Source organism: Bidens hawaiensis, unplaced genomic scaffold (genome assembly GCF_021521415.1).
Source record: "Bidens hawaiensis isolate Kalapana, Puna unplaced genomic scaffold, B.hawaiensis_p1.1 tig00020461_1, whole genome shotgun sequence".
NCBI classification, from domain to species: domain Eukaryota; kingdom Viridiplantae; phylum Streptophyta; class Magnoliopsida; order Asterales; family Asteraceae; genus Bidens; species Bidens hawaiensis.
Genome location: NW_027493128.1, coordinates 406,850 through 431,767, shown reverse-complemented (window position 1 = coordinate 431,767; position 24,918 = coordinate 406,850). Strand labels below are relative to the sequence as shown.

Genomic DNA, 24,918 nt, shown 5'->3' with positions numbered 1-24,918 from the left:
GTTGTTAAGTTTACACCAGTTTGTAAGTTTGAAAAGTATGAAATTAGTTCGGATTTAGCGTTTTTCCATGCTTTAAGACAATCTCTTCTAAGGGTCGAACGACTTACGTGTTGGTAGCGTGGTTGAACATACTTTTGCATCATCTCCGTGAATTGAGGGTTGTCGAAGTGGTTGAAAGGAAGTGTTTGTTGAATCACAAAGTTTGAAAACTTTTGACGTACCGCTTCAAGGTCGTACGTAAACACCGCTCCTTGATTCGTCATCTCCGGCTGCGAACTACTTCCCGATTCGTCCTTCAAGGCCTTGCAAAAGGGCCTTTGTACATGCGCTTTTAAAGTGGAGTTTGTATCTTTGCCATAAAACTTCAAACAATGTTTGCATCGAGCTTTTTGGCTACCGTTAGACATTTCGCATAGGTCGAAATGTTGCCAAACATCTTGGTTTCGTTTCGTGGGGATGACCCGAACGACCGTTTCTCCCGTGTTCGAGGCACCCATGTTGACGGATGAAGCAGCACTTTGGGAGGCCATGATAATCGACTACGAAATAAGAGCGTATGGAGTGGTAATGTGGTATAATTGAGCGTGAGATAACAAAATAATCGCGTATGAAATAAACGTTTAGAGCGTTTGGAGTTGTATAATCGAGTGTGATCTAACCAATACCCAACCTAAACTATATATAGATGTTTGTGGGGGTAAAATGGTAAAAAAAAAAAACGGTCAAAAAAAAAACGGCCATATAGCCGTTATACAACGGTCAAAAACCGGTTTTTAACCGGTTAACCGGTTATGGAGAAACCGGTTAACCGGTTTTTCCACAACGGTCAAAAACCGGTTTTTTTATAAACCGGTTAACCGGTTTTTCCATAACCGGTTATTAAAAAAAACCGGTTTTTTCATTAACCGGTTTGTTAACCGGTTTTGGATCTAAAACTTGTAACCGAAATACGAACCGGCGGTTTGTAAACCGGTCAAACCGGTTTTTAAAAAACCGGTTTTCGTAAAAACCGGTTTCCGGTTTAAACCGGCAAACTGGTTCCCCAACCGGTTTTTTTGACCATCTCTAGTTGTTATCCATATAAGTTAATTCATTGGTTGTTTAGTAACTTGCAATGAATTATTAAAAGACATGACTCTTAGGTACCATCTGAGTCATTCAGAATGTTTCTGAAATTTACTTTTTAAACGTCTCATTAACCACTAAGAAATATCTTTTTAGTGACGAAATGCATTCTACCTCTTAACGATGCATATGTAGCCTCTTAATAATAATAAAATAATTAAGAGGCTATCAAACGTTCTTTAAATAATAAACTTTCTGATTAAGGAAATGTAACAAACTATGCCCCTTTTGGCCTACCTATTTAATTAAATAATTAAAGTTAAATAAAGTTTTAGGTATAAAGTGGCGGTTTCAAGAAAAAAGATAAATTCATTGAATATATAGAACAAAATTTATATATAAATAAAAAATGTAAAAAAACGTAAACACCAAAAATAGAAATGCCTGCTTCATTTGTCTGTCTTTACATCCTTGTGCACTCAACTTGATCTCCTTTTTTCAATAACCTACATTATTAAGCAAACCATACTCTTTTAGAACACACTTTATATTTACAATTATTGTTAGTTAACAATTATTGTTCTCATTAGTTTTAATATAATAAGGAAACTAAGTTAATAATCTAATATAATAAACTAGTTTGAGATCCGTATACTACACAAATAATTCATTAAAATACAATATTTAATAAATAATTGATGTATCATAAACAATAAACATATCAAATACTGCTAATATACGTTCGTTGTACAACATATTGACAACAATTCTAAAAATAACCAATACACTTTAAAATAGATATGATGTTTACTTTAAAGATGATATACAAAAATATATTCAACTAATAGAATACAATTAAGGGGACAATTAATTATATATTCAACTACTAGATAAACCTCCATCACTTTCAAAACACATTCAATCACCTAGTGGATCTCACTATTAACTATCATTGACTAGCACATAACTTGAGAATGAATACTTCCAAAGAAATCATTACCTTTTAATAAACCTAAAGTAAAAAAAAAATTTAAAAATTAAAAAAATTATGTATCTAATTATAATTGCGTTAGTTTATTACAAAATTCTTTTTAAGTAGAAAAAAAAACTGTGATAAAAACATAAACACATCATATGTGTCGAGAGACATAAAATGGATGTGTTGCCGTCACATTTAAAGTAATCAACTGAATCTATCTTATTATAATAATAATCATCTAGTTAAATTCAAAAATGATAGAACTATTTAATTACTAATATGATTTGAAATCTGGCAAGAGGATTAAATTCAAAAATGATAGAACTATTTAATTACTAATATGATTTGAAATCTGGCAAGAGGATTTTTCAAGATCGCTTTAAATCGTTGATAGGAATATTCAAAGAAATAATAATAATAATAATAATAAGTTACCAACCATCATAGGAATAGTGTTTCTGTTTCTTCTTCCTGAAAGCTGATCTCAAAACCAGCAAGAAAGCAATCCCCAAAAACAATCCGGCTAATCCACCGATAACTAACTATCGCCACCATCTTCTGTGTATTGTGCCGCCCCCCACCACCGCCTGTCTCCGTCTCCCCTGTTTGTATCCCACCACCACCCCCTGTCCCTGTCAACAAACCAAACCCACCTTAAATTGTTGCTTTTTCGAAAAGTTAAAATAAGAATAAAACAAAAATTCTGATCCATGAATCATACATCACAGATACCACTTTTGATTCTTTTGTGTATCAGGTGATTATTGATGCTTTTCAATAGCTTTTCAACTAGTGTTTTCATGCTCAAATATCTTTTAGTCCGTCTGAATTTTCTTTCGTGTAACATAACTAATAATTTGCTATTAGAACCCGTCCGTAATACTAAAATCTACAATAAGATTTTTTTTTGAGGTAGTTATGACTACAAAAGGTAATGCAAGATTTAATAAGAATTTAGAATAATAACTTCATTACTTTTTCGCATTTGATACTTTTTTTGTTTTAGTTTTCACACTGTACTAATAGATTCAATACGGTATCAGGTACCCACTTTTTCATAAATTCGGCATTTTAAAGTGCAGTAAAACTGTTATTTCCTAGACAATCAAGAATTCTGGTCTCATATTATTAATATATATTTAAAAGTAGGTTTAAAAAAAAAAGAGTAACAGTAAAATAAATAATAATAATAATCTATGGATTCGATCCGAAATAATGTTACCTGATCCGGGGACTCCATTTGGGTAATACGTATAACTAATATAACACTGCTGCAGATAAATCTGACCGGAAATCGACTCACCACACGCACTCCGCCCGTTCTCTGCAGCCGATTTCACACACTCCCCACTCCCCAAACTCCCTTCACACTGTCCCAACACATACACCGATTCATACTCACCCGAATAATATCCCTTCCCATTAACCCCCTTTTCAATCTGCTTCAACGCGGATTCCAGTCTCGAATCAAACCCGGACCCACTCGCCCTATTCGACCCGCACTGTTTGAACAAAAGCGCCGTTGCCGACGCTGGCGGAAACCCGACAACCTCGTACCTAAGTGTGTTTGGAAAACCAAATTAACCGAACAATAGCCAAAACTAAATGAAACTAAACTCACATAACCGGTCCATACCAAAATCGGTGGGTCAGTTCATTTGATTTTCTGAAAACCGACTATAGTGGGTCGGTTACAGTTAACCAGATTTCCATACCCACCAAAACCGAACCGAATCAAACCACCTACATGTATTTTTTAACATTATAGATTATATTACGTTTCTTTTAATTCCTATGTAATATACAAATATATATACAAACCGGTAATAACAATTTATTTCATGGTTGAAAAATTTTAAGCCTAAACTTTCAGACCAAAATAACGTCCAATTATATTGTTTTCAGTTATTTTTAGCTACACCAAAATTCGCGGTTGACCAAAATAACTGATCAGGGCCGGCCCTAGGGTGGTGCGAGCCGGATAACCTGCTTAGGCCCGTAATTTTCAAGGGCCAAAAATTTTTTATTATATATTTTAAATTTCTATAAAATTTGTATGGATCTTAAATATATTCGGCTACATAATTCATTTAAGCTTGGGACCCAAACTAAGGGTGTTTTTGGATTGTTTATTTAAGTGAAAATGACTTTTTGTTAAAAGAACTTATTAACTTATGAATTTTTTAAAAAAAATGTTTGGATTAGCTTATGCGTTGAGAAAAACCAAAATGTTTAAAAAGGATACTATTTTATTTTTTAAAAGAAGTGTAATGGGTTTTGCGGGGTTAAAGAGGTATAATGCGTAAATCAAACCTATTAAGTTAACAAGTTACAGATTCTAACTTTTCAAAACCTCCTTATTTTGCATTATCCATAAGTTAAAATCCATAAATTCTTGTGGTTTGCCAAACACCTTGTAAACCTTGTTAACTTTGGAATCCCAAACACCCATAAACTTAAAAACTAATAAAATAAATAAAGATCAAATAAAGATCTTTTTGTTTCGACTAAGCCTAGGTATATAAATCCTCGGGGAACCGAACCGCCGGTTTTGGTAGTTGGTGAAAACCGAGCCGTGCATACCTGAGATAACACCCGTCCAGCTGGACTCTGGCGGCGATAGTATCTCCGCCGCATAGTTTCTGGATGAGCCCGGGGATCTTTTGGACGCAGGCGTTGCATTCGGAGCTGGATAAATCGCCGCGGCACTGGTAGAGTCCGGTGAGGGAGGTGGTCAATTGTGGGTTTCCGGCGGTGGCGGATTGGGAAGTGAGGGTGGAGTAAAGGGCTTGGAGGTTCTGCAATGAGATTCCAGATGGGTCTTGGAATCTTTGATTGGCACAGCCTTTGTAGATGAAGGATGTGATGTCGGATGATGAAATTGAAACCCAAGTGTGGAGTGAGAGGATTAGGAGGAACATGTATGGAGCCATGTGAGGGTCTCTGTCTATTAAAGATTTGATTTATTGAAGAAGAAGAAGAAGAAGAAGAAGAAGTGGCAAAATGAAATTGAAGATGGTGGAAGTGTGTACGATTTTGGGGTTTTTTTCTTTTTTTTTTAATGTGATAGATTTAATAATACAGTTCATGTTCACATGTAAAATTTATGTGTAGGATGGAGCTTCTTGTTTAATTTAGGGGCAGTTATCATATATTAATATAAATAATATATTGCATTCCTTATTCACTTTTAAGTTGCCTTTTTGAGTAAAATATTAGACGGATACAAGTTTCGATCCTATTTTGAAAATTTGTTCTCTTGAGTTTATACACAGTGGGGGATATTGGGTGGTTATTTGGGCGACTTTCGACTACCCCCTCCCCCTCCTCAAAATTAAGGTGGGGTGGGGGCAACATGGATTTGTCACATTGAGTTTGTTTGAAGATATTATTATTTTATTATTATGTGTGATATATATAATGCGATAAGATAATATTGGGCTACAAATCACTGCATCCCTAAAATAAAAATCGACCATCTGCTAACGTGACGTGGAGTCATGTGTCAAAAATTTCATTCATTTTGTGGCTCTGCACTACACATAGTCTGATATCTACTTATCCTTTCACTTTTGACTTATTGACCACCACCATGAATGTCTCCACTTCAATGTTAAGCCACCATCTACACCACCACCAAGGAACCAGATTCGCATGAGCCTAATGGCGACACTGCCACATAACACTGCCTACATTAGCCATACCGTGCCCCAGCACCATCTGCAGCAAGCGCCACCAAAACTCCCTTCGACCGCAAAAATGAGTTCGTCGACTCCTATATCGTTTTTCCAGCTAGAATCTTTGACCTCAACCACCTCTTCTATCACTCTTTACTTTGGTCGACAAACACCACTGCCAACTCTACACATCTCCCTCTCGACTCCAGTTGCTCGAAAATTGATGGTAGACGGCGAACTCGTATTTCAGGGACTGTAAGCGGTGGTTGTGGAAGAACGAACCTGTAATCGTTTCTCTATGAAGAATTCAACCCACTAGGTGGTTCTAGGGTTTGATTTGGGTTGTTGATGAGATGTACGGTGTGGTGGTGGCCTGTGAATGGTGGTGGTGGTGGTGATGACTGATGAGGATGATAAGGAAGATGGTTGAGTGTGTGGTTAAGATGACGCCGCAATCACAGATAATCATTTATTTATGTGTGAAAATACGATCTTATCCTTGGCATCTCTGTTTTACGGCAATAAAAGTTAATGGAGTTAGAGGGTCGGGCTCAAAGTGGAGGAAAAAGATGTCAGGGGGTTAAAGGGGCCAAATTCTGAAAAGACGGTCGTAACATGTATTTGCCTCTTCACATAGAGACGCAAACAGTACTTTAGGTTTTTTTTATTGTTAATATCATTAGGATGTCAGAGTATTTTTCGCGTATAAATTCTGACAGGCAAAAAAAGGGAAAATTCTCAAATGTCCCTTTTGAGGAAAGATATTATTTAAATGTCCCAATATTTCATGAGATTTTAAAAATGTCCATAACAAGCTCGTCGCATACAACTCCTTGGTATTCGCGATGACGATTTTTTAAATCCCAATTAAAAAATTACCACATGTCATAACCCGTCTTCCCGGCAGTATTTGAAACAAACTCGTCGATAAAGACAACTTTTGAGATAACTTAGAAATCGTCAACTGGTTTTACAATCCCGTCGAAAACCATCTTTTCTCCAAATTTGCCGACAAAAACGTATTTGTATCCAAATTTATCTTTGAAGTCGGGGTTTATTTAGAAGAGTTATGTAAAATTTTGTTTCAATGTTTTTCGATCAGTTGTTCAAAATCTTTTTGTAAGTTCAACTAGTGTTATACCCGTCGCGCTGCCCGAGGTTGGTAAAACTCATGCAATGATAAACCCAAACTTTGTCGATCCCGAGCGTTGAGGCAGTAAGTCGACGCATATTCAGTCGGTTTCGGTTAAGTGCGTTATAATACCGGAACTAAAAACCAAAAATAAAGCAAAAACATATAAAATTTGAGGTGGATCAATTGAGTGGCGTCAGTCGGTAACACTCGGGCGTTGGGAAGATCCGAGCATTGCCGATCCCGGAAGTTGAGGCGGTGAGTCTACACAAATTCGGCCGATTTCTGTCACATTGGTTATGGTATTGAAATTAAAACAAAATGTAGTGAGTTTACGCGAATTCGTTTGGTTTCCGTTATGTTTGTCACGGTACCGAAACTAAAAAAAAAAATCCAATGACCAATATGATGTCGTCAAGTGGCCCAATTGACACTTAGCGACACCAAAGTTTATAATTATTATATATAATAATTACTAGTTTTAGAGCCCGTGTCACATACAGGATAATTCAAATTATAAAATTATAAGTAAAACAAATAATTAGATAGCGTATATGAAAAAAATGTATTACATCTATGCTTATATCTATATAATGTGTACATAAATTGATTTTATTTATATCACAAAATGATTTTTTTAATTGAACTTAATAAAAAAAATGTCCGTGCAAAATCGTACCCGAGAATGCTTCTTTCTATTGAAAAATTCATTCTCGGTGTCATATATGTATAATTGAAAGAATTTTGGTTATGAACCAATTTCGAAATTAAGACTTCTCATACGATTATAGTTCTAACTACTCAATCTAAATACAAAAGAGGCGTTACCTTTATTGATATATTTATCAATTTACCACTTATAAAAGGAAAGTAAGATATTAAATTGTAGCAATGGATGTTCTTCAAAAACTATGTTTTTTGAGCTACACCATAAAAATGATTTTGATAAATTTTAGAGGGCTTCTTGACAACATAAAAAATAGCATGTTAACCAATTCAATTTTGTGAATATTTTGTTTCATATGAACATAGTTTTGCATGACATGCTTCCCATACAACATTTTGATCACCGTTGAAGGAAAAATTAATGTTGACATAAATATTTTAAATTTGATAAAAGTTAGAAGCATTGATAGGCATGGGGGTGGCATGTCGAAAGTGTACGCAATCCTTTTCTTAAATTTTAATAGTTGAGGGAAAAATAGTCAATTTGCCAAATCCTGAACCTTTTGATTATTTCAAAAAATGCCCTTAAAAATAAATTGAAACCCAAATCATGTTTAAAATTCTAACTTTCATATTTTTGACATTTTAAAGTCAACACTTTGAACTCATAACAAATTTAACGATAAATCTATTTTGCATTCTCAAACTTTTAAAAATACTCAAAATTTTCATTTTTGACCCGTAACAAATTTTGACCCAAATGTAGTTAACTTGTACCAAACAATGTATTTACCAACTTTTGACCCATAAAATCAAATTTAACTTCCACAAAAAATCCAAAACAATTTTCATTTGAGAAGCATGATTTGTTGATGATTTTTGGAATTCACCAAGTATTTTGAAATATATAGTAAATAATATGTTAATATTTATATTTATAAAAATATATAGATATTATATAAATATAGTGTAAAAGGAAAGTGAATAATTATTGATTTATTACATGTATTAGGGTATATTAGTTTTGGAATGAAAAAATTTGTAAGAATTAACCAAAACATGACAAGTGCCATCATTTATTTTACTTTATTAGAATAGGTAGAATAAAATAACATAAACTTATAAATATATTGAAATCATCCGAAAAACAAATAACACAAATCAAACATTAGATTTACGATTAATCAAACATTAATGTAAATACTACAAACAAATCACAAACAAAATATAATTACCGTTATACATACATGTACTTTATAAATAACTGTAGCCATAGAATTCATTCGCCATATGTCGTCGGCAGTTGCCGCATTGCTGCTGAATATCTCCTTCAAACTGCAGTTCTTGACCCGAGGATAATTTTTTATAAGTTAATTTACTATTAACATTCAAAGATTTTGAACAAGGGAAACAAAATTTTATATCACACTCCTAAAATAGAGACGTCATAGGCAAATTTCAATACAAATCCGCCTTCGTCGGCAAATTTGGAGAAAAGATGGTTTTCGACGGGATTGTAAAACTCGTCGATGCCGGGGAGAACATTCCAAAGACAGTTGACTACAACAGTTTCTAAGTTATCCCAAAAGTTGTCTTTATCGATGGGTTTGTTAAATATACTACTAAAATAAAGACGTCATAGGCAAATTTCAATAAAAATCCGTCTTCATCGGCAAATTTGGAGAAAAGATGGTTTTCGACGGGATTGTAAAACACGTCGATGTCGGGGAGAACATTCCAAAGACAGTCTACTTCAACAGTTTCTAAGTTATCCCAAAAATTGCCTTTATCGTGTTTAAAATATTGCCAAGGAAGACGAGTTATGACCTTTCTGATTGGTATTCAAAGCCCGTCAACGCGAATGCGAAAGCGCCGTATGCAACGGGTTTGTAAGGGATATAAAAATAAAGTGGGAACATTTAAAGATCTCTCTTGAAAAGAGATATTTTAGAATATTCCAAAAAAGGGTATAATATTATATGAATATTATGATCGCATTTTTGACCTGTGTATTTGAACTTTTTTTTTATTTGCCGACAATTTTGGCTTACCCTCATGTTGTAGGTGAAATGGGTATCAAGTTCTCACTAGCATATCATCAATAAAACGTACATTCAGCTAACACAATTTAATACACATGTAACAAGGACTCGCATATTATTTGTTTTTTCTTGCGAAGCTAATGTAGAACCGATAACATTAATTTGAGTTTGTAGTTGACACTTGAAGTTTAGACGAGTATCACAAAGACAATGTGTAGTGGGGCGAGTTCGGGCCAAAAAAGGTCCCAATGTAGCCCAACCTCTTCTTTTTCGCCCAACAGGCAAAAATTTGTCACCCAACTTCTTCTTCTTTTTTTATTTTTTTAATAATACGTGTGTGTAATATATATGGGAAGGATATTTCTTAATGAGCTGTAAGAACTTTAAAAACTCAATATAGACCACACAATTATTTAAATAGGTATAGAATATGTTACTGAGATTAAATCTGATTAAAAAATGAATTTGAAGAGATAATTGTAATTTTTAAACGTTAGTTACACCTATGTAAAAAGTCGATTCGGTATGTAAAAAAGATTGTAATTCTTTTTACGTACATGTAACCTACATATTACATATATAAAAAAAATCATATATATAGGGATAGGTTAAAATAAAAACCCACTTGAGTTGTGAAAGCCTTAGAAATTCATTCTCAACCACATGTTTTTATTTAAAGTTTGAATCTTTTAGTCCATAATTAAAAAGTTAATAAAAAATGTAAACACAAATATAACTTTTTCTCTCTTCTGAAAACATATATAAAAATTAGTAAAAAATGTTAAAAAATAGCAAAACAATTTTTTTTCGATGTTTTGTATTAAATGTTACAACATATATTGCATGTGCAAAAAAAAAAACAAAAAAAGACGATGTTACATAGGGTTTTCACCGGTTTTGACAACTCAAATAGTTTTCATTCTATACTTCATCTCTCTCTCTCTCTATATATATATATATAAGTTCATGAGAGAAATGAAATTACTGTGAGAAATGTGAGAAATCAATATGTGCCACTAGTTTTATTTTATGTTTTAAATGTTTAAAAATAAATGAAAAAAATGTAAATGCAACAATAAATGCATTCTCTCTCTTCAATTAATACAACTAATATAAGCATAATAAATACTTTCTAATTAATAAATATCAAAACATAATTTTTTTTTTCAATTGATATACTTAGAAAAAAATTATTGCCATAAATAATAATAAAAAAAATATCATACAAATGTGTTCATTAAATATAAACAATAAATATACAACCTACACAAAATTATATAACCTACACTTGTTTTGACTTTTGAGAAATAAAAACGTACAACATACAAAAGAGTATACAACTTACATATGTAATTCGACATCAACAATTATATAAACTAGACAAAGATACACATATTCTATACATGTGTAGGTTATATGTTTTTCGTGTGTAGGTAATATGTTTTCTTATTCTTAGAACAAGTGTATGTTATATGTTTTTGTGTAAGTTGTATATTTTTTATTGACATTTAATGCTAACATATGTAAGATAGTTTTTTGTATTATTCATCACAATATACCTACGTGTTGATGGATATTGATATATTGAGTTGGAAGAAATTGGTTTTGGATAGAAAAAGAATTTAATGTATGAATAAATTGTATTTGTGTAGGAAAAAATTTTTGAATGTAGGTTCTATGTTTTTCGTGTTTAGGTTATACGTTTTCGTATGCTTGTGTAGTTTATTGATGCTGAATTTTGTGTGTCGGTTATACGTTTTCGTATGCGTGTGTAGTTTACAGATATCATAAACCAAAGACAATCCATTTAAAAAGAATAAAAATAATCCAAGTGCAACCAACGAGTTAAAACCAAACCGAAGAAATTCCTAAGTCCAATTTATTAAATGTGAAAATAAATAAAAGTCCTTATTCTTGAGCTTCATTTTAATCTCATCACTGGTTTCCAGATTTCCTGGATTACCTGCTAACAAATAAGATAAATACAAACAAGAAAATACGGCTGAGCCAAAAATTACCCAGTAACGGTCCAGTAACGGAAAGAATAATAGTACATGCAAAGACGAACATACGTAAAGCAAAACGCATACAAAATTGAAACTGAAACTAAAACTGTTGCGAATATAAACTCGCGCTTAAAACCGAACTATAACCAAATACACGATCGGATCATAATCAAAGTACACTCAAAACTTATCCACAATCATATATCAAGAGGACCGAAAATGTAACCAAATATTTATAAATACTAAACTACACGACAGTGATGTTATAAAAATAGGTCGTGTAATACAGAAGCATCCAGAGCCTAAACAGAGGGGTACACAACTAGCTAGACCATGCACCAAGGAGACGGTGTGGGTGGCGTGCACACATTGTTCCATCTCAAACAAAAGTCAGGAGTCGGAGCTAAGATTGATCTATAGTTTTCTAAGTGGCCAACGTACTTCATGGCTCGGGTCCACTTTTGAAGTTTGAGAGAAATCACACAAACCGAGTCATTGTAGTTGTAACTACATTTGACTGATTCCCATTCATACCCGCCTATATCATAATGAAAGATCATTAATATGTCCATAGTTGTACCCGACTTCATTGGAAGTTCATAAACAAATATGAAATGATTTGTGAATGGAGCTGCCTTTTGATAAGCTGGTTGGGTCGTAGGAACGGATGCGGTCATTGGGTTGCTATGTATTGGCGAAGATGCTTCTGTAAATAAAGCAGCACGCAATATGTCTTCTTCACATTTGATGCTAATCTTAGAATTCCTTTCAAATTTTCCAATCTTCATTTCCAGCTCAACATTCCGTGTCTCATCAGAAATGTAAACGATAACTAGCGCGAAGACATGATGAAAAGTTAACCCCATCAAAGTATTATCTATAGTATCAAAACCAACAATTTCTGGCTGGCCAATATCGGAAAATTCATTTAAATTACGTTGAGCTTCCCTCAAATTTTCAATTGAGCGATATTGCCCACCTAGTTTCCATTCAAAAAGTTTTAATAACTATCACTTCAGAACCTAACTGCCTTGTTATCACAGTCTTGACCATAGCAGCTTCATTATCTTTTTTTTTTATAGCTTTTAATCCAATTCCATGGGTTTTGTTCACATCTATAAGAACTTGCAGTTCACGCATTTGTGAAGCAACACCCCTGTTTTCATCATGAAAAAGATCACTAGCATTCTCATGCCCAAAACTCAAGTGTGGCCTCCCATAACCTGTCTATGACATCATCAATTGTTGTTTAATCAAATCCTTTAGTCTATTAGAATTTGATACTAACAACTTTTCATTTTGATGCAAATATCGTGGCAGCCTGTCAACAGTTACATCACTCTCACTTGATTCTACTACATTACCCTCAATTGCAAAATTCCCACTCGTATCCGAATTCATTTTACTTCCAAAAGCTTTAGTTATTTCCTCACTTTCATTTGAATTATCACTAGCAACTGATTCTTGATTATTCAAATCTTGATTTAATGAACTATTTTGAAAGTACACATTACTGCTTTTATTGATTGATTTCCACATAATACATTATGTCTCTATATATAATTCAGAAACCAAAACTAACTCTACACCAAATAAGTAAAGTAGATCAAATATAAAAGCAACCAATATCTTCTCAATAATAAACGTATATTTTCCCTTTAATATGCCCCCTCAGCTGGAACGCGAGTATGAAGAGATGTTCAAGCTGTGACGAAACATGTCAAACAGATGATGTGGAAGGCCTTTAGTAAAGATGTCAGCATACTGTAACGAGGACGGAACATGAAGAACCCGTATATGACCGATATTCACTTTCTCACGAACAAAATGGATATCCAACTCGACATGTTTGGTACGTTGGTGTTGAACAGGATTTCCGGAAAGATGAATAGCGGAAACATTGTCACAATAAACGATCGTCGCTTTGCGTATGGGGACACGAAGTTCAAGTAGTAAGTTACGGATCCATGTCGCCTTGGCGACGGCGTTAGCTACCCCCTATATTCGGCTTCAGTGCTTGAACGAGAAATGGTTGGTTGTCGTTTAGATGACCATGAAATGATATTGTCACCGAGAAAAATACAGTATCCCGAGGTAGAGCGTCTAGTATCAGGACAACCACCCCAGTCGGCATCAGAATAAGCGATAATGGACTGACTAGGAGAAGCTGAAATCCGAAGCCCAAGGTCAATGGTACCATGAATGTATCGTAACACACGTTTCATAAATGTGAAGTGAGAATCCCGTGGCGCGTGCATAAACAAGCATATTTGCTGAACGGCATAAGAGATATTTGGCCTAGTGAACGTGAGATATTGAAGAGCCCTGGCAAGACTCCGATATAAGGTACCATCGGGCAAAAGTTCCCCCTCGATGGCACTCAGTTTTGAGGTGGTGTCGACCGGCGTATTGCAGGGTTTACAAGCAGTCATGGAGGCCCTATAGAGAATATCACGAGCATATTGAGCTTGAGATAAAAAAAATATCACGGTTGTCTCTAGTTACGGTGATGCCTAAAAAGTGATGAAGAGGGCCGAGGTCTGACATCGCGAATTCTGCTGATAACCGGGAGATGATAAAACCGAGAAGATGTTGATTTGAAGCTGTAAGTACGATATCATCTACATAAAGTAGCAAGTAAGCGATATGTTCCCCTTGTTGATATATAAATAGTGACATGTCACTTAAACTGTTTCGAAAACCCATGGATATAAGAAAAGTGGAGAACCGGTTATACCATGCCCGAGGCGCTTATTTTAACCCATAGAGAGATTTTTTTAGTCGACAAACATGAGACGAACGAGTCGGGTCAGCAAACCCAGGTGGTTGTTGCATAAAAACTGTTTCTTGAAGATTACCATGAAGGAACGCATTTTTTACGTCCAGCTGATGTATCGGCTAAGCTCGTGAGACGGCTAATGAGAGGACCGTGCGTATAGTAGCCGGTTTAACAACCGGGCTAAAAGTTTCCGTACAATCAATACCGACGGTTTGTGATTTACCGTTACATACTAGACGAGCTTTGTATCTTTCCAGTGTACCATCGGCTTTAAATTTATGTCTAAATAACCACATCGAGCGTATGACCGGTTGTTTCATTGGTCGAGGAACTAACTCCCATGTGTCATTACCCTGCAAAGCACTAAATTCATCGTTCATGGCGCGTAGCCAATTAGGGTCCGACAAGGCTTTTATATACGAGGTGGGTACAGGTGATACGGTAGATGTGGCAACAATATTGTACCGGGGATTGGGTTTAATAGTACCGACTTTGGACCGGGTGAGCATGTGGTGATCATTTTCGATAGGTTCTGTGTGTGAAGGTGTATTTGTAGTGGGTTGAGGGTGGTTGGTGGAATGGTTTGTGGTATGTTGGGTGGTGTGTGTTTGGTTGGTTTGATCAGAAGAGGGAACCGAGGGAGGGGGGCTGTTTGGATTTGGAATGTGTGTTATGGGTGGGGGCCTATTGGTAGTTTGTTGGTTTTGTTGATTTTGTGGTGGAGGTTGGATGTTAGGTTGTTGGATTTGGTTTAAGGGTATAGTAGGTGGGCTAGATATGTCTTGGTGGTTGGTAAAGGTGTGTGTGAATGGAAAAGGATCATCAAGAAAAGAGTAGGTATTTGGAGGTAATGGCTCGTTGAATGGGAATGAGTGTTCATTAAATGTGACGTGTCGGGACAAATATACCCTTCCGGTGAGCGGATCGTAGCACCGATAGCCGCGAAAATCAGCAGGGTAGCGGAGAAAAACACAACGGATGGAACAAGGTGAATGTTTATTTTGTTGAGTGGCAGATAGGTTAGGGTAGCATTCACATCCGAACACACGAAGATGCTCGTATGTGGGTTGTCGGTGGTAAAGCGCTAAAGCGGGTGTTTAAAAGTGGAGTATTTTTGTAGGTAAAATATTATGTAAATATGAGGCCGTGTGTAGGGCTTCCACCCAAAACGTGGATGGAAGCCGAGCATGAATAAGGAGGGCACGAATGATGTCGTTAAGGCGACGGATCATTCTTTCGGCTTTCCCATTTTGTTGTGAGGTTTGAGGACACAAAAAACGGAAAACAAGCCCATTATTTTGAGCAAAAGTATGAAAGTTGTTATTGTCAAATTCTCCCCTAGATCACACTGAAAGATTTTAATTAAGCAATTGAACTGGGTGTTGATAAGTTTATGAAATTTCAAAAATGTTGAGAAGGTCTCGGATTTGTATTTTAAAGGGTAAACCCATATATATCAAGTGTAATTATCAATTAAGACCATATAATATTTGTAGCCCGAATTGCTTAAGACCGGTGAAGTCCATAAGTCACAATGGATAATTTCAAATGGTTTAAAAGTAACGGAATGAGAATCATGGAAAGGTAAACGTTTACTATTAGAAATTTGACATGAAGGACAAAAAAAGGATGCAATAGTTTTATTACAATTAATAATAAGATAACGACTAAGATAGTCAAGCACGTTTGCTCCAGGGTGTCCGAGACGATCGTGCCATGGGATAGTTGTTGAAGAAGATAGCAAAGTGAAAGCTGGTGGTGTGAATGGATAGAGATCGCCGGTACTATTGTGACGGGAAAACTGGCGTCCATCCTTGAGGTCCTTCAAAGTAAAACCAAAAGGGTCAAATTCAATGGATACGAGATTATCAATGGTAAATTTTTGAATAGAAAGTAAGTCTTTGATAACTTGGGGTGAATGTAATATATGATTTAATTGGTAAGTTTTGTTCGGGAGTTTATAAAAACCATTGCCGGACCCGTTAATAGGCAAACGTTGTCCATTACCGACAAAAATAGTATTTGAGATAAAGACAAAGGGGAAGTTATTTTACCGATATCCGATGTAGTATGAGAGGAAGCTCCCGTATCCATATACCATCGTGGATCATTGTAGTTTATGTTCATATTTTGGAGGGCGGTTCCGATGTCACTTGGGCTAAGCGCGTTAAAGGCCTGTGGGGTAAAGCCCGTGGTGCGTATCCAGTACTAGGAGAAGTGGGGTTGGCTGAGAAGTGGGCCTGAGGAGGTGGGGTTACCTGTGTAAACTGTTGGGCTTGGTAAGGGTATTGGGCTATAGGGTGGGCTATTTGTGAGTGGGCTGGAATGGGTGGGGTTGATGGATAAGGGAAGGAGGAGGTGTGTAGTGGGCTGGTGGTATGTGATGTTGTGGATAGAGATGTTCAACGAAACCGGTTCCTGGAACCGAACCGGTGGACTCGAACCGGACCCGAACCGGTTCCTACCCGTTTTTTGTAGGAACCGGACCCTATCTGATTCAACCCGATGATCCGTGACCGGTTCTTGCATTTCTGAGTGGGGGCGGGTAGGAACCGGAACCGAACCGGAACCGGTTCTGGAACCGAACAATCCGGAACCGGTTCATAGCCGGTTCTAGCCGTTGGATCGAATATAGCCGTTGGAAATCGTTTTTTTGGCCGTTTTTTGACCGTTGGGGTCAAAAATAGCCGTTTTTTGGCTCCCCCAAGCACCCCACTACTAGTATAAATAGGTATTCGGTGTCATGGGTTCATCACAACACTCAAAACGCAAACCCGAAAGCAAAAAAATACAAAAAAACGCTATTACAACGTTTTGAGTTCTCTAATCTCTTGTTTTCTCTTCTTCTATATTAATATTTGTTGTTATGGCTACCTCACAATCATCTGTTGGTCAAGGTTCCAACGCCGAACCAAGTTTCGTTCGTATTGTACCTCATAATCGTAATCAAGAGATTTGGTGCAATTGGGATTTGGTTGAATTGAGTGACCATTCATTGAAGGCTCGGTGCAAGTTTTGTGGGATTTATTTAAACCCACTTTCGAATTCAAATTTGAAGAAACACATCGAAAAACCGTATTGCAAGTCGTTGAAAAAGAACGTCGATTCGCAACAAACGCAAATGGATAGTGAAGGCGGAATATTTACATACCAAATTGATCGAGTTCAAGATCGTATGGCGAAGTTTGTGATTCAAGAAGCTTTGCCGTTTAGCCACTTCGACAACCCTCGCTTAACCGCCATGATTCGAGATACGCTTCAACCACAATACACTCACGTAAGTCGTCATATACTCTTAAACGTTATTGTTTAAAATTGTGGAAGAAGGCCAAAGAGGTACTAATTGCATATTTTGAAAATATAAATACGGGAATAAACTTAACTAGTGATGTTTGGTCGGCTCCACATGGTCTACCCGAATCTTATCTTTGTGTCACCGCTCATTGGGTAGACCCGTCATCGTGGGAAATGATGAAACGCACCATTGCTTTCGAACTCTTTGAGTATCCACATACAGGAGATAATTTGTTTGAAATTTTAGATTATGTTATGAAAACTTATAAACTAGAAAATAAAATATTTTCAATGGCATTTGATAACACGTCGAATAATACATCGGCGGTTGATAAATTAAAATTAAAATATACGCCGATTTGCAATGGTGTATTTTTTCACTCAAGGTGTGTTGCACATATCATTAATTTAATCGTGCAAGACGGACTTGCTTCGAATGATGTTACGTCGGTTATAAACGATTTTAGACTAATGATAGATGAAGTTTTTAAGAAAAGTAAAAAAAGACAAATGGAATATAGAAAATTTTGTAAAGATACGGGAAGAAAAGCTTTGGGAGCTAATTGGGATGTACCTCATCGATGGAATTCCACTTGCATAATGTTTCAAAGTGCTTTGAAACAAGGAGAAACTTTACAAATGTTTCATTCTAGTCTTGCCGAGAATGATTTGGCAATCCCCTTTTCAAATGAGAAATGGGAAATTATCAATGACTTATCGACTTTTCTTGAAGTTTTTAAAACATCAACTACGAAACTATCGGGAACGTATTATCCGACAAGTCCCTTGGTTCTTTCGGAGTTATTTTTAATCGTTAACAATCTTAAAGAATTTGAAAATAAAAGTCCAATGTTTTCAAACATCATATTACCAATGAAGTTTAAATTAAAAAAATACTTTATTGAATTGCCACCGGTTTTTACTTGCGCCGCCGCTTTAAACCCAATGTTAAATGTTACGGGGGTTGAATGTGTGATAGACGAAATTTTTTCAGCCTTAGATATGCATGAAGTTGACCCAAACTTTTCAACAGAGGCAAAAAATGATTTTAACTTGAATTTTAAATTTAAGTATGACTTTTATTTAAATAAATATGGGTCAAACATACACATGCCTATGCCGGGGGGAATCTTCATCAAGTTCAAGTGCTACTAGAGTACGAGATCCCATGATTAGCCTTATGAACACCGTTCGCAACGTAACGACTAAAAAACAAAGGGGTAACACCCCTTCAAGCGAACTAGGAAGGTATAGTGCAAATGATTACTCTACCGGTTTATCCGAAGAGGAATATGGCACTTTTGATGTTTTGGCTTGGTGGAAGTTAAAGGAAACCGAGTTTCCGATTCTTGCCACCATGGCCCGTGATTTACTAACCGTCCAAGCTTCTACGGTAGCTTCGGAATCCGCTTTTTCTCTTAGTGGCAGGGTAATATCGGTGAGAAAAACAAGACTAAATTCGGAGTCGGTGGAGATGTGCATTTGCTTAAAGGATCACTTGGACTCAATCGATCGTATTCAACACGTAACCACTCTCGAAGATGAAACACCACTTGATGTTCGAGTGCACGACGAACAAGAAGGCATTTCTACAAGTAATTCCGAGGAAGAAGTCGCCGCTCAATAATTACGACGAACAAAAAGGCTTTTCTAGAAATAATATGTCACAACTTTATATTTATAAGTTTAATGTTTTGTTAGTTTGTTTTTGAAGATTTTAAAACATGTAACCTTTTTTTTTGAACTTCTTAAAGTAAATAAAATGAATTTTATGTTAATTGTTTTGTTTAATTTTCATGCTATACAAATACGAATCGTAGTTTAGAATCCAAATCGCAAACGAAAAACGAAAAAAAAAAAACTAAATGCACTTGTATTGCAAATCCAATGAATAAGTTTACATTGTACAATGGTTACATATTTAACTGATGATGTTCCAACTGATGAAACTCTGCAACTGATGTGTCACTGATTCATATTTTGCATCAGTGACAACAAACTCTACAACTGATGAATGTTCCCACTGATGAGTATTCCTCATCAGTGGCAACCTTCAGTAGTTGTCATAAGTGCCAACCTTCAGTAGTTGTCTTCAGTGGCAACCTTCAGTAGTTGTCTTCAGTGGCAAACATCTTCAGTAGTTGTCTTTTCTTCATCAGTTAATTGTTTATTTTTATGTTAATTGTTTTTTTTATTTTTCATGTTATACAAATACGAATCGTAGTTTAGAATCCAAATCGCAAACGAAAAACGAAAAAAAAAAAAAATTTTACACTGTAACCGGTTGGAACCGGTTACGGTACAGGAACCGGGTTAGGAACCGGTAAGAACCGGTTAGGGGTCCGAGGGTGGGAGAACCGGTTCGGTTCCTTAACCGGTTCGAGCCTGGAACCGGTTTAATTGAGGGTTTTGAATATAGGAACCGGTTAGGAACCAGTTCCGGAACCCTTGAGAGGTTGCCATGTTGGAACCGCCCCTGTGATGGGAATTACGTCCCCCTCTACCACGATAACGACCTCCTCGACTACGGTGTTTTGATTATAGTTTGGATCATAATTATTCCCACGATAATTACTACCTGGATAGGTTTGGGCAGGGGTTTGTTCACTTTTTCTATCAGTGTTACGGTTCGTTCTCGTTTGAGGACGAGAGTTGTAAAGAACCGTGTCACGATTCGAACCTGCCTTGGCCGCTTGTCTTTGGAGTTCAAGATTTATTGCACCTCTAGCGTCATCCCATGTTGGGCAGCCTTGATTAATGATGGTGCCGATGGTGTCGAGTTCGGTTGGAAGACCGTTTATGAGTTGAATAACGAGACTGGACTCATCAACCGGATGATCGAGATCAGCGAGTTGACCGGCGAGATCTTTCAACTTCTGGCAATACGCGTCCATGGATGCACAATCTTTGAGTGTGGTGTTGTTGAACTCGCGTTGAAGGGCCGTAGCACACGCCTTTTTGTTGCTAAGAAAATTTTTTTCTAGATTTTGCCAAGGTTCATAGGCAGAGATATCCGTGTCAAGCACACGAGCAAGGATGTCTCGCGACAGGGTGCCAAAGATCCATTGAAGGACAAGGGCGTCGACCTCGGACCATGCCGCGTAGGTAGGGTCAGATTCATCAGGAGGTTTCGTACCATTAATATGATCAAGAACTTTGTAGGCTTTAGCATGAAGTTTGAAAAGTTTAACCCAAGATGAATATGTGATTTGGGTGCCATCTAATGGTTGGATTTTGTTTTGTATGTTCGTTACGGTGTAGGCGGGGTGAAGGGTTTGTTTGACAGAGTTGCCATCAGTTTGGTTACTGGAGGGACCATCATTTGACATGATCGGAAATAAGGAAGAGAAGAAAAAAAATATATGGCGGCTATCTAGGGTTGACTCTATACCATGAAAGTACACATTACTGCTTTTATTGATTGATTTCCACATAATACATGACGTCTCTATATATAATTCAGAAACCAATACTAACTCTCCACCAAATAAGTAAAGTAGATCAAATATAAAAGCAACCAATATCTTCTCAATAATAAACTTATATTTTCCCTTTAATATATTTGTCTTTTGACACATGCTATTATCAGTTTCAAACGTATGAGGTGTTTTATCAATCAGCTGATTCTTAAATCTCATCACAAAACCTTTTAGTAGAGGTGGTAAATGGGTTGGGTTGGGTCGAACGAGTCATGGGTCAAAATGGATCTACTAAAAAAAGGTTGTTTTGGTTTGGGTCATAATAGGTTAGGGTCGGAACGAGTCAGAACGGTGTCTTTTTTTTTCTTTTTTTTTTTACGAGAATAGCAGCGGAAACATTTTAGTATTTTTAGATTTTTTGTTTTTTATTTATATTTTGAGTTATGATTTTTTATTATTTTTTTTGAATTTTTTTCTTAAGGGTTTCCTATTAAGAACAAAAATCCCTCAAAAAAATATTCAAAAATAATAAAAAAAAAAATCATAACTCAAATTATAAATCAAAAACAAAAAAAGTAAAAAAATTAAAATGTTTCTTCCGTTGTCCTCGTTCAATTAAAAAAAACTAAGAAATCGAACCGAAACCGAAAAGTTGACGGAAATGAAACAAAAAGCCAAAACCGAACCAAATAAATCGAAATCAAAAAATCGATAAAAACGAAACTAAAAAACTGAAACCGAACAAAAACGAAACTAAAAAAAGGAACACAAACGAAACAAAAAAACCAAAAACGAGTCCGGAATCGACCAAAAAGAAACCAGAACCCAACCCATCCTGTGTGAAAACTCGTGTTGGCTTGAATCCTGAACCGAACCCGTTCCAATCTCAAACTCGTTTCGTGCCTAAACCTATCTCGTGCCGAAACCCATTCTGATCCAAAACCTGCCACATTTCCTTAGCACATTAACCCACATCAACCCATTTCTTTGAATATGGTGACCCAATTTGACCCAAAAATTAAAAGATGAAATTTCAAATGACCCATTTAGTTAAAATCCATGACCCAAATCAACTCATTTAATTTTTAAAACAACCCATATTGACCCATTTGAAATGGTTTTGGTCAAGATTGCCACCCCTACCTTTTAGGCATTTCATCATCACTATCGATTGATTCCCGAATCACATTTCTAAACATGACCTTTTGACTTAAAGAACCCATTTCATGTTCATTTTCTTTTAAATCCTCATTATTATGCAAATCTTGATTAATGGATCCTTGAAACTGAATTTCAACCCTATTAGGCATTTCATCAAACACTTGGTGGGCAGATTCCACTTTTGTGATTTGAGACAAATATGGAGATTCAAGGACTTGTTCATTATCACTATAGATGTCAATTGAAGCCTCACAACTGGATTCAAGACTACTTGTTTGGTGTGAATCGAATATACTTACCTCGCAATTTGACGATTCTTCTTGAATTAACACATGAACTAAAATCCCATTTAAAAACCTTTCTTGATATCTAGCCAAAGAAAATGCTTGTTCCATGATGTGCTAAAAATAGTGTAATAATTATTAACTAAATTACGTTAATCTAGATACTAAGTAATACTCTAGACTCTCTAAAACTCGACTAAACTACTAACCGGCAAGTGAACCGATCGAATCTAGTAAAGCTAAGTAAGTCCGGATATCGAACCCACGAGACTCTTTAAACTACGTTTATTAGCTAATTAGACTCAACTACAGACACGACTTATTTATTTATATTTGTTTAAAGGGAGTTTTTTTTATTAAAAACTAATTTAACAAAACAAGTAATTTAAATGAAAACACAAGTTTGTTGATTAAATCAGATGATGATGAGGAAACTACCTAGGCTAGAATCCCCTAAATTTCAGTTGTTAATTAACCGGGAAAATATTTAGTTATTGACTGGGATCGTAAAATAGACACTTAAGAGAAAATCTGAACAGGACCCCTGACCCTTCTCAAGAAGACACCTATGGGTTTCTAATAAGTTTTAACGCACACCATTATTAAAAATCAAGTTTCCTTACGGTCACCTAATTAATTATGATTTAGTTCCTTTATACGAAATCCTACCTTACAACGCGGAAATCAAAGGCAATCTAATATATTTAATTGACTCAATAGACAATACTAAATAATCAAACCTAGATGGACTCCTTACGAAGAACTAAATATAACAAGATTAAATAACAAAGACTTATCAATAACCTATCACCTTACAGTTATTTAGGTTAGTAGCATACTTAGGTTTACTTGATTAAATATTATTATTCCTATGATCTTAATGCATATCACTCATAAAATAGTCAAAGACACAAAGTAGATGACCTAACAGCAACCTATCATAATGACAAACAATAATCAAGACAACTATGGAATAATAAAACTCAACAAACAACCCTAAGTATCCATATGCATCAATTTAATATAATTAAATCTTTTACTAAATCATAAAACCATAACGATAAATAAATCCCAAGTCCAAAATAAAACATCAACAATGGTTCATCACAAACCTAGGCAATGATAAAGGAAATCATGGTGAAAATAAATGTAAACGAAAGAAAATAGGTGATAAAACCCGTAGTCTTCGTTCTTGATCGAGGAGCACTTCACCGGCTGATTCCTTGCCTTCAAACCCGCCAAAATATGCAATCCTAAGCTCCAGGAAACTCCAAATTTGGCTCTGGTTCGCAGGGTATGCTTAGGGTTAATTTTAGGGGTCTTTATATAAGCATTCTGGGCCCAAAAACCTATTTTCGGTAGAAGTTTCTGGAATCTGATGCCCATAACACCGCGTGGCGAGGAAAGGGTGTTACGGCCGCGCAGCGCTCCAGCAAAAATAGGGGAGTCCGGTCTGACTGATCCGGTTCAATTCTGATGCGGTCCGGTTCATTTCCTTATCCTCCGACTCACCGGTTTGGCTTGTTTTAACTTGTTTTTCGCCCTCTTTCGCTACGATTAAGTCCCGAGACCTACAATATTCAAATAAGTTAGTAATATACAAATTATAATAAAAACCAAACAAAAACTAATAAAATATACACGGGAATTATATATAAGCATTATATCATTCCAACTTTAAACCATCGCCTATATTGTGAAACCTCATAAGACCATAACAAATTCTGGCTTAAGGCCATTAATGAAGAGATATGTTGCATAATCTTCATTAATTTCTTTAGAATTTTTTAGCTTATCAAACAAACTTTGAAATTCGCCACAATACTCATTAACAGTACCTTGTTGCCATATTAATATCATTTTTTCCAAAGAGATTTCCATGATTAACTTGTTGATGATGTGGTGAATCTTGATTGTTGTTGCCTCAAGTCTTGAATTTGACACCCAGGTATGAACAACTCTGATGTTATTGCTCTTGCCTTCGATTTTTTTCTTTATACTGAGCTCCTTTTGTTAATTGATCAAACATTGATCATTTCAGAAACTGAAATGAAATCATACGGAAATTGATTGCAGTTGAGATAAAATTGATCGAAACAATGATCAATTTCAGAGAATCCAAACGAATTTGGGGCAAACGGAGTGAATTAGGGTTCTAGATTAAGAGCTTCCGAGGACCGGAGAGCTCTAATACCACTTGTTACGTATCAAAATGGGTAAACGAGCTAAAGATGATGAAGAAGAAGAAGAAGAATCACAGAAGAAGGAGGAGTTAAACTCTCAAATCAATAGCTACCTTCATTCATTCACGACTCCTGTATATGTATACTAGCCTATTACAATTATAACCCTGAACTATTGAGTATTTACACTTTAGTCCTACTATTTACTACCCAACATTATGCCACCCTTGT

General features: G+C 35.8%; 1 pseudogene across 1 annotated transcript; it reads right to left on the bottom strand.

The window, feature by feature from the left end:
- Positions 1-1,420: 1,420 nt before the first annotated feature.
- On the bottom strand, positions 1,421-4,985 carry LOC143560863 (plasmodesmata-located protein 2-like; annotated as a pseudogene). Its single transcript, XR_013140198.1, has 4 exons — positions 4,628-4,985; positions 3,267-3,601; positions 2,484-2,676; positions 1,421-1,571 (listed from the first exon to the last, which is right to left on the bottom strand). The product of XR_013140198.1 is annotated as a plasmodesmata-located protein 2-like (transcript).
- Between the last annotated feature and the right edge of the window lie 19,933 nt (positions 4,986-24,918).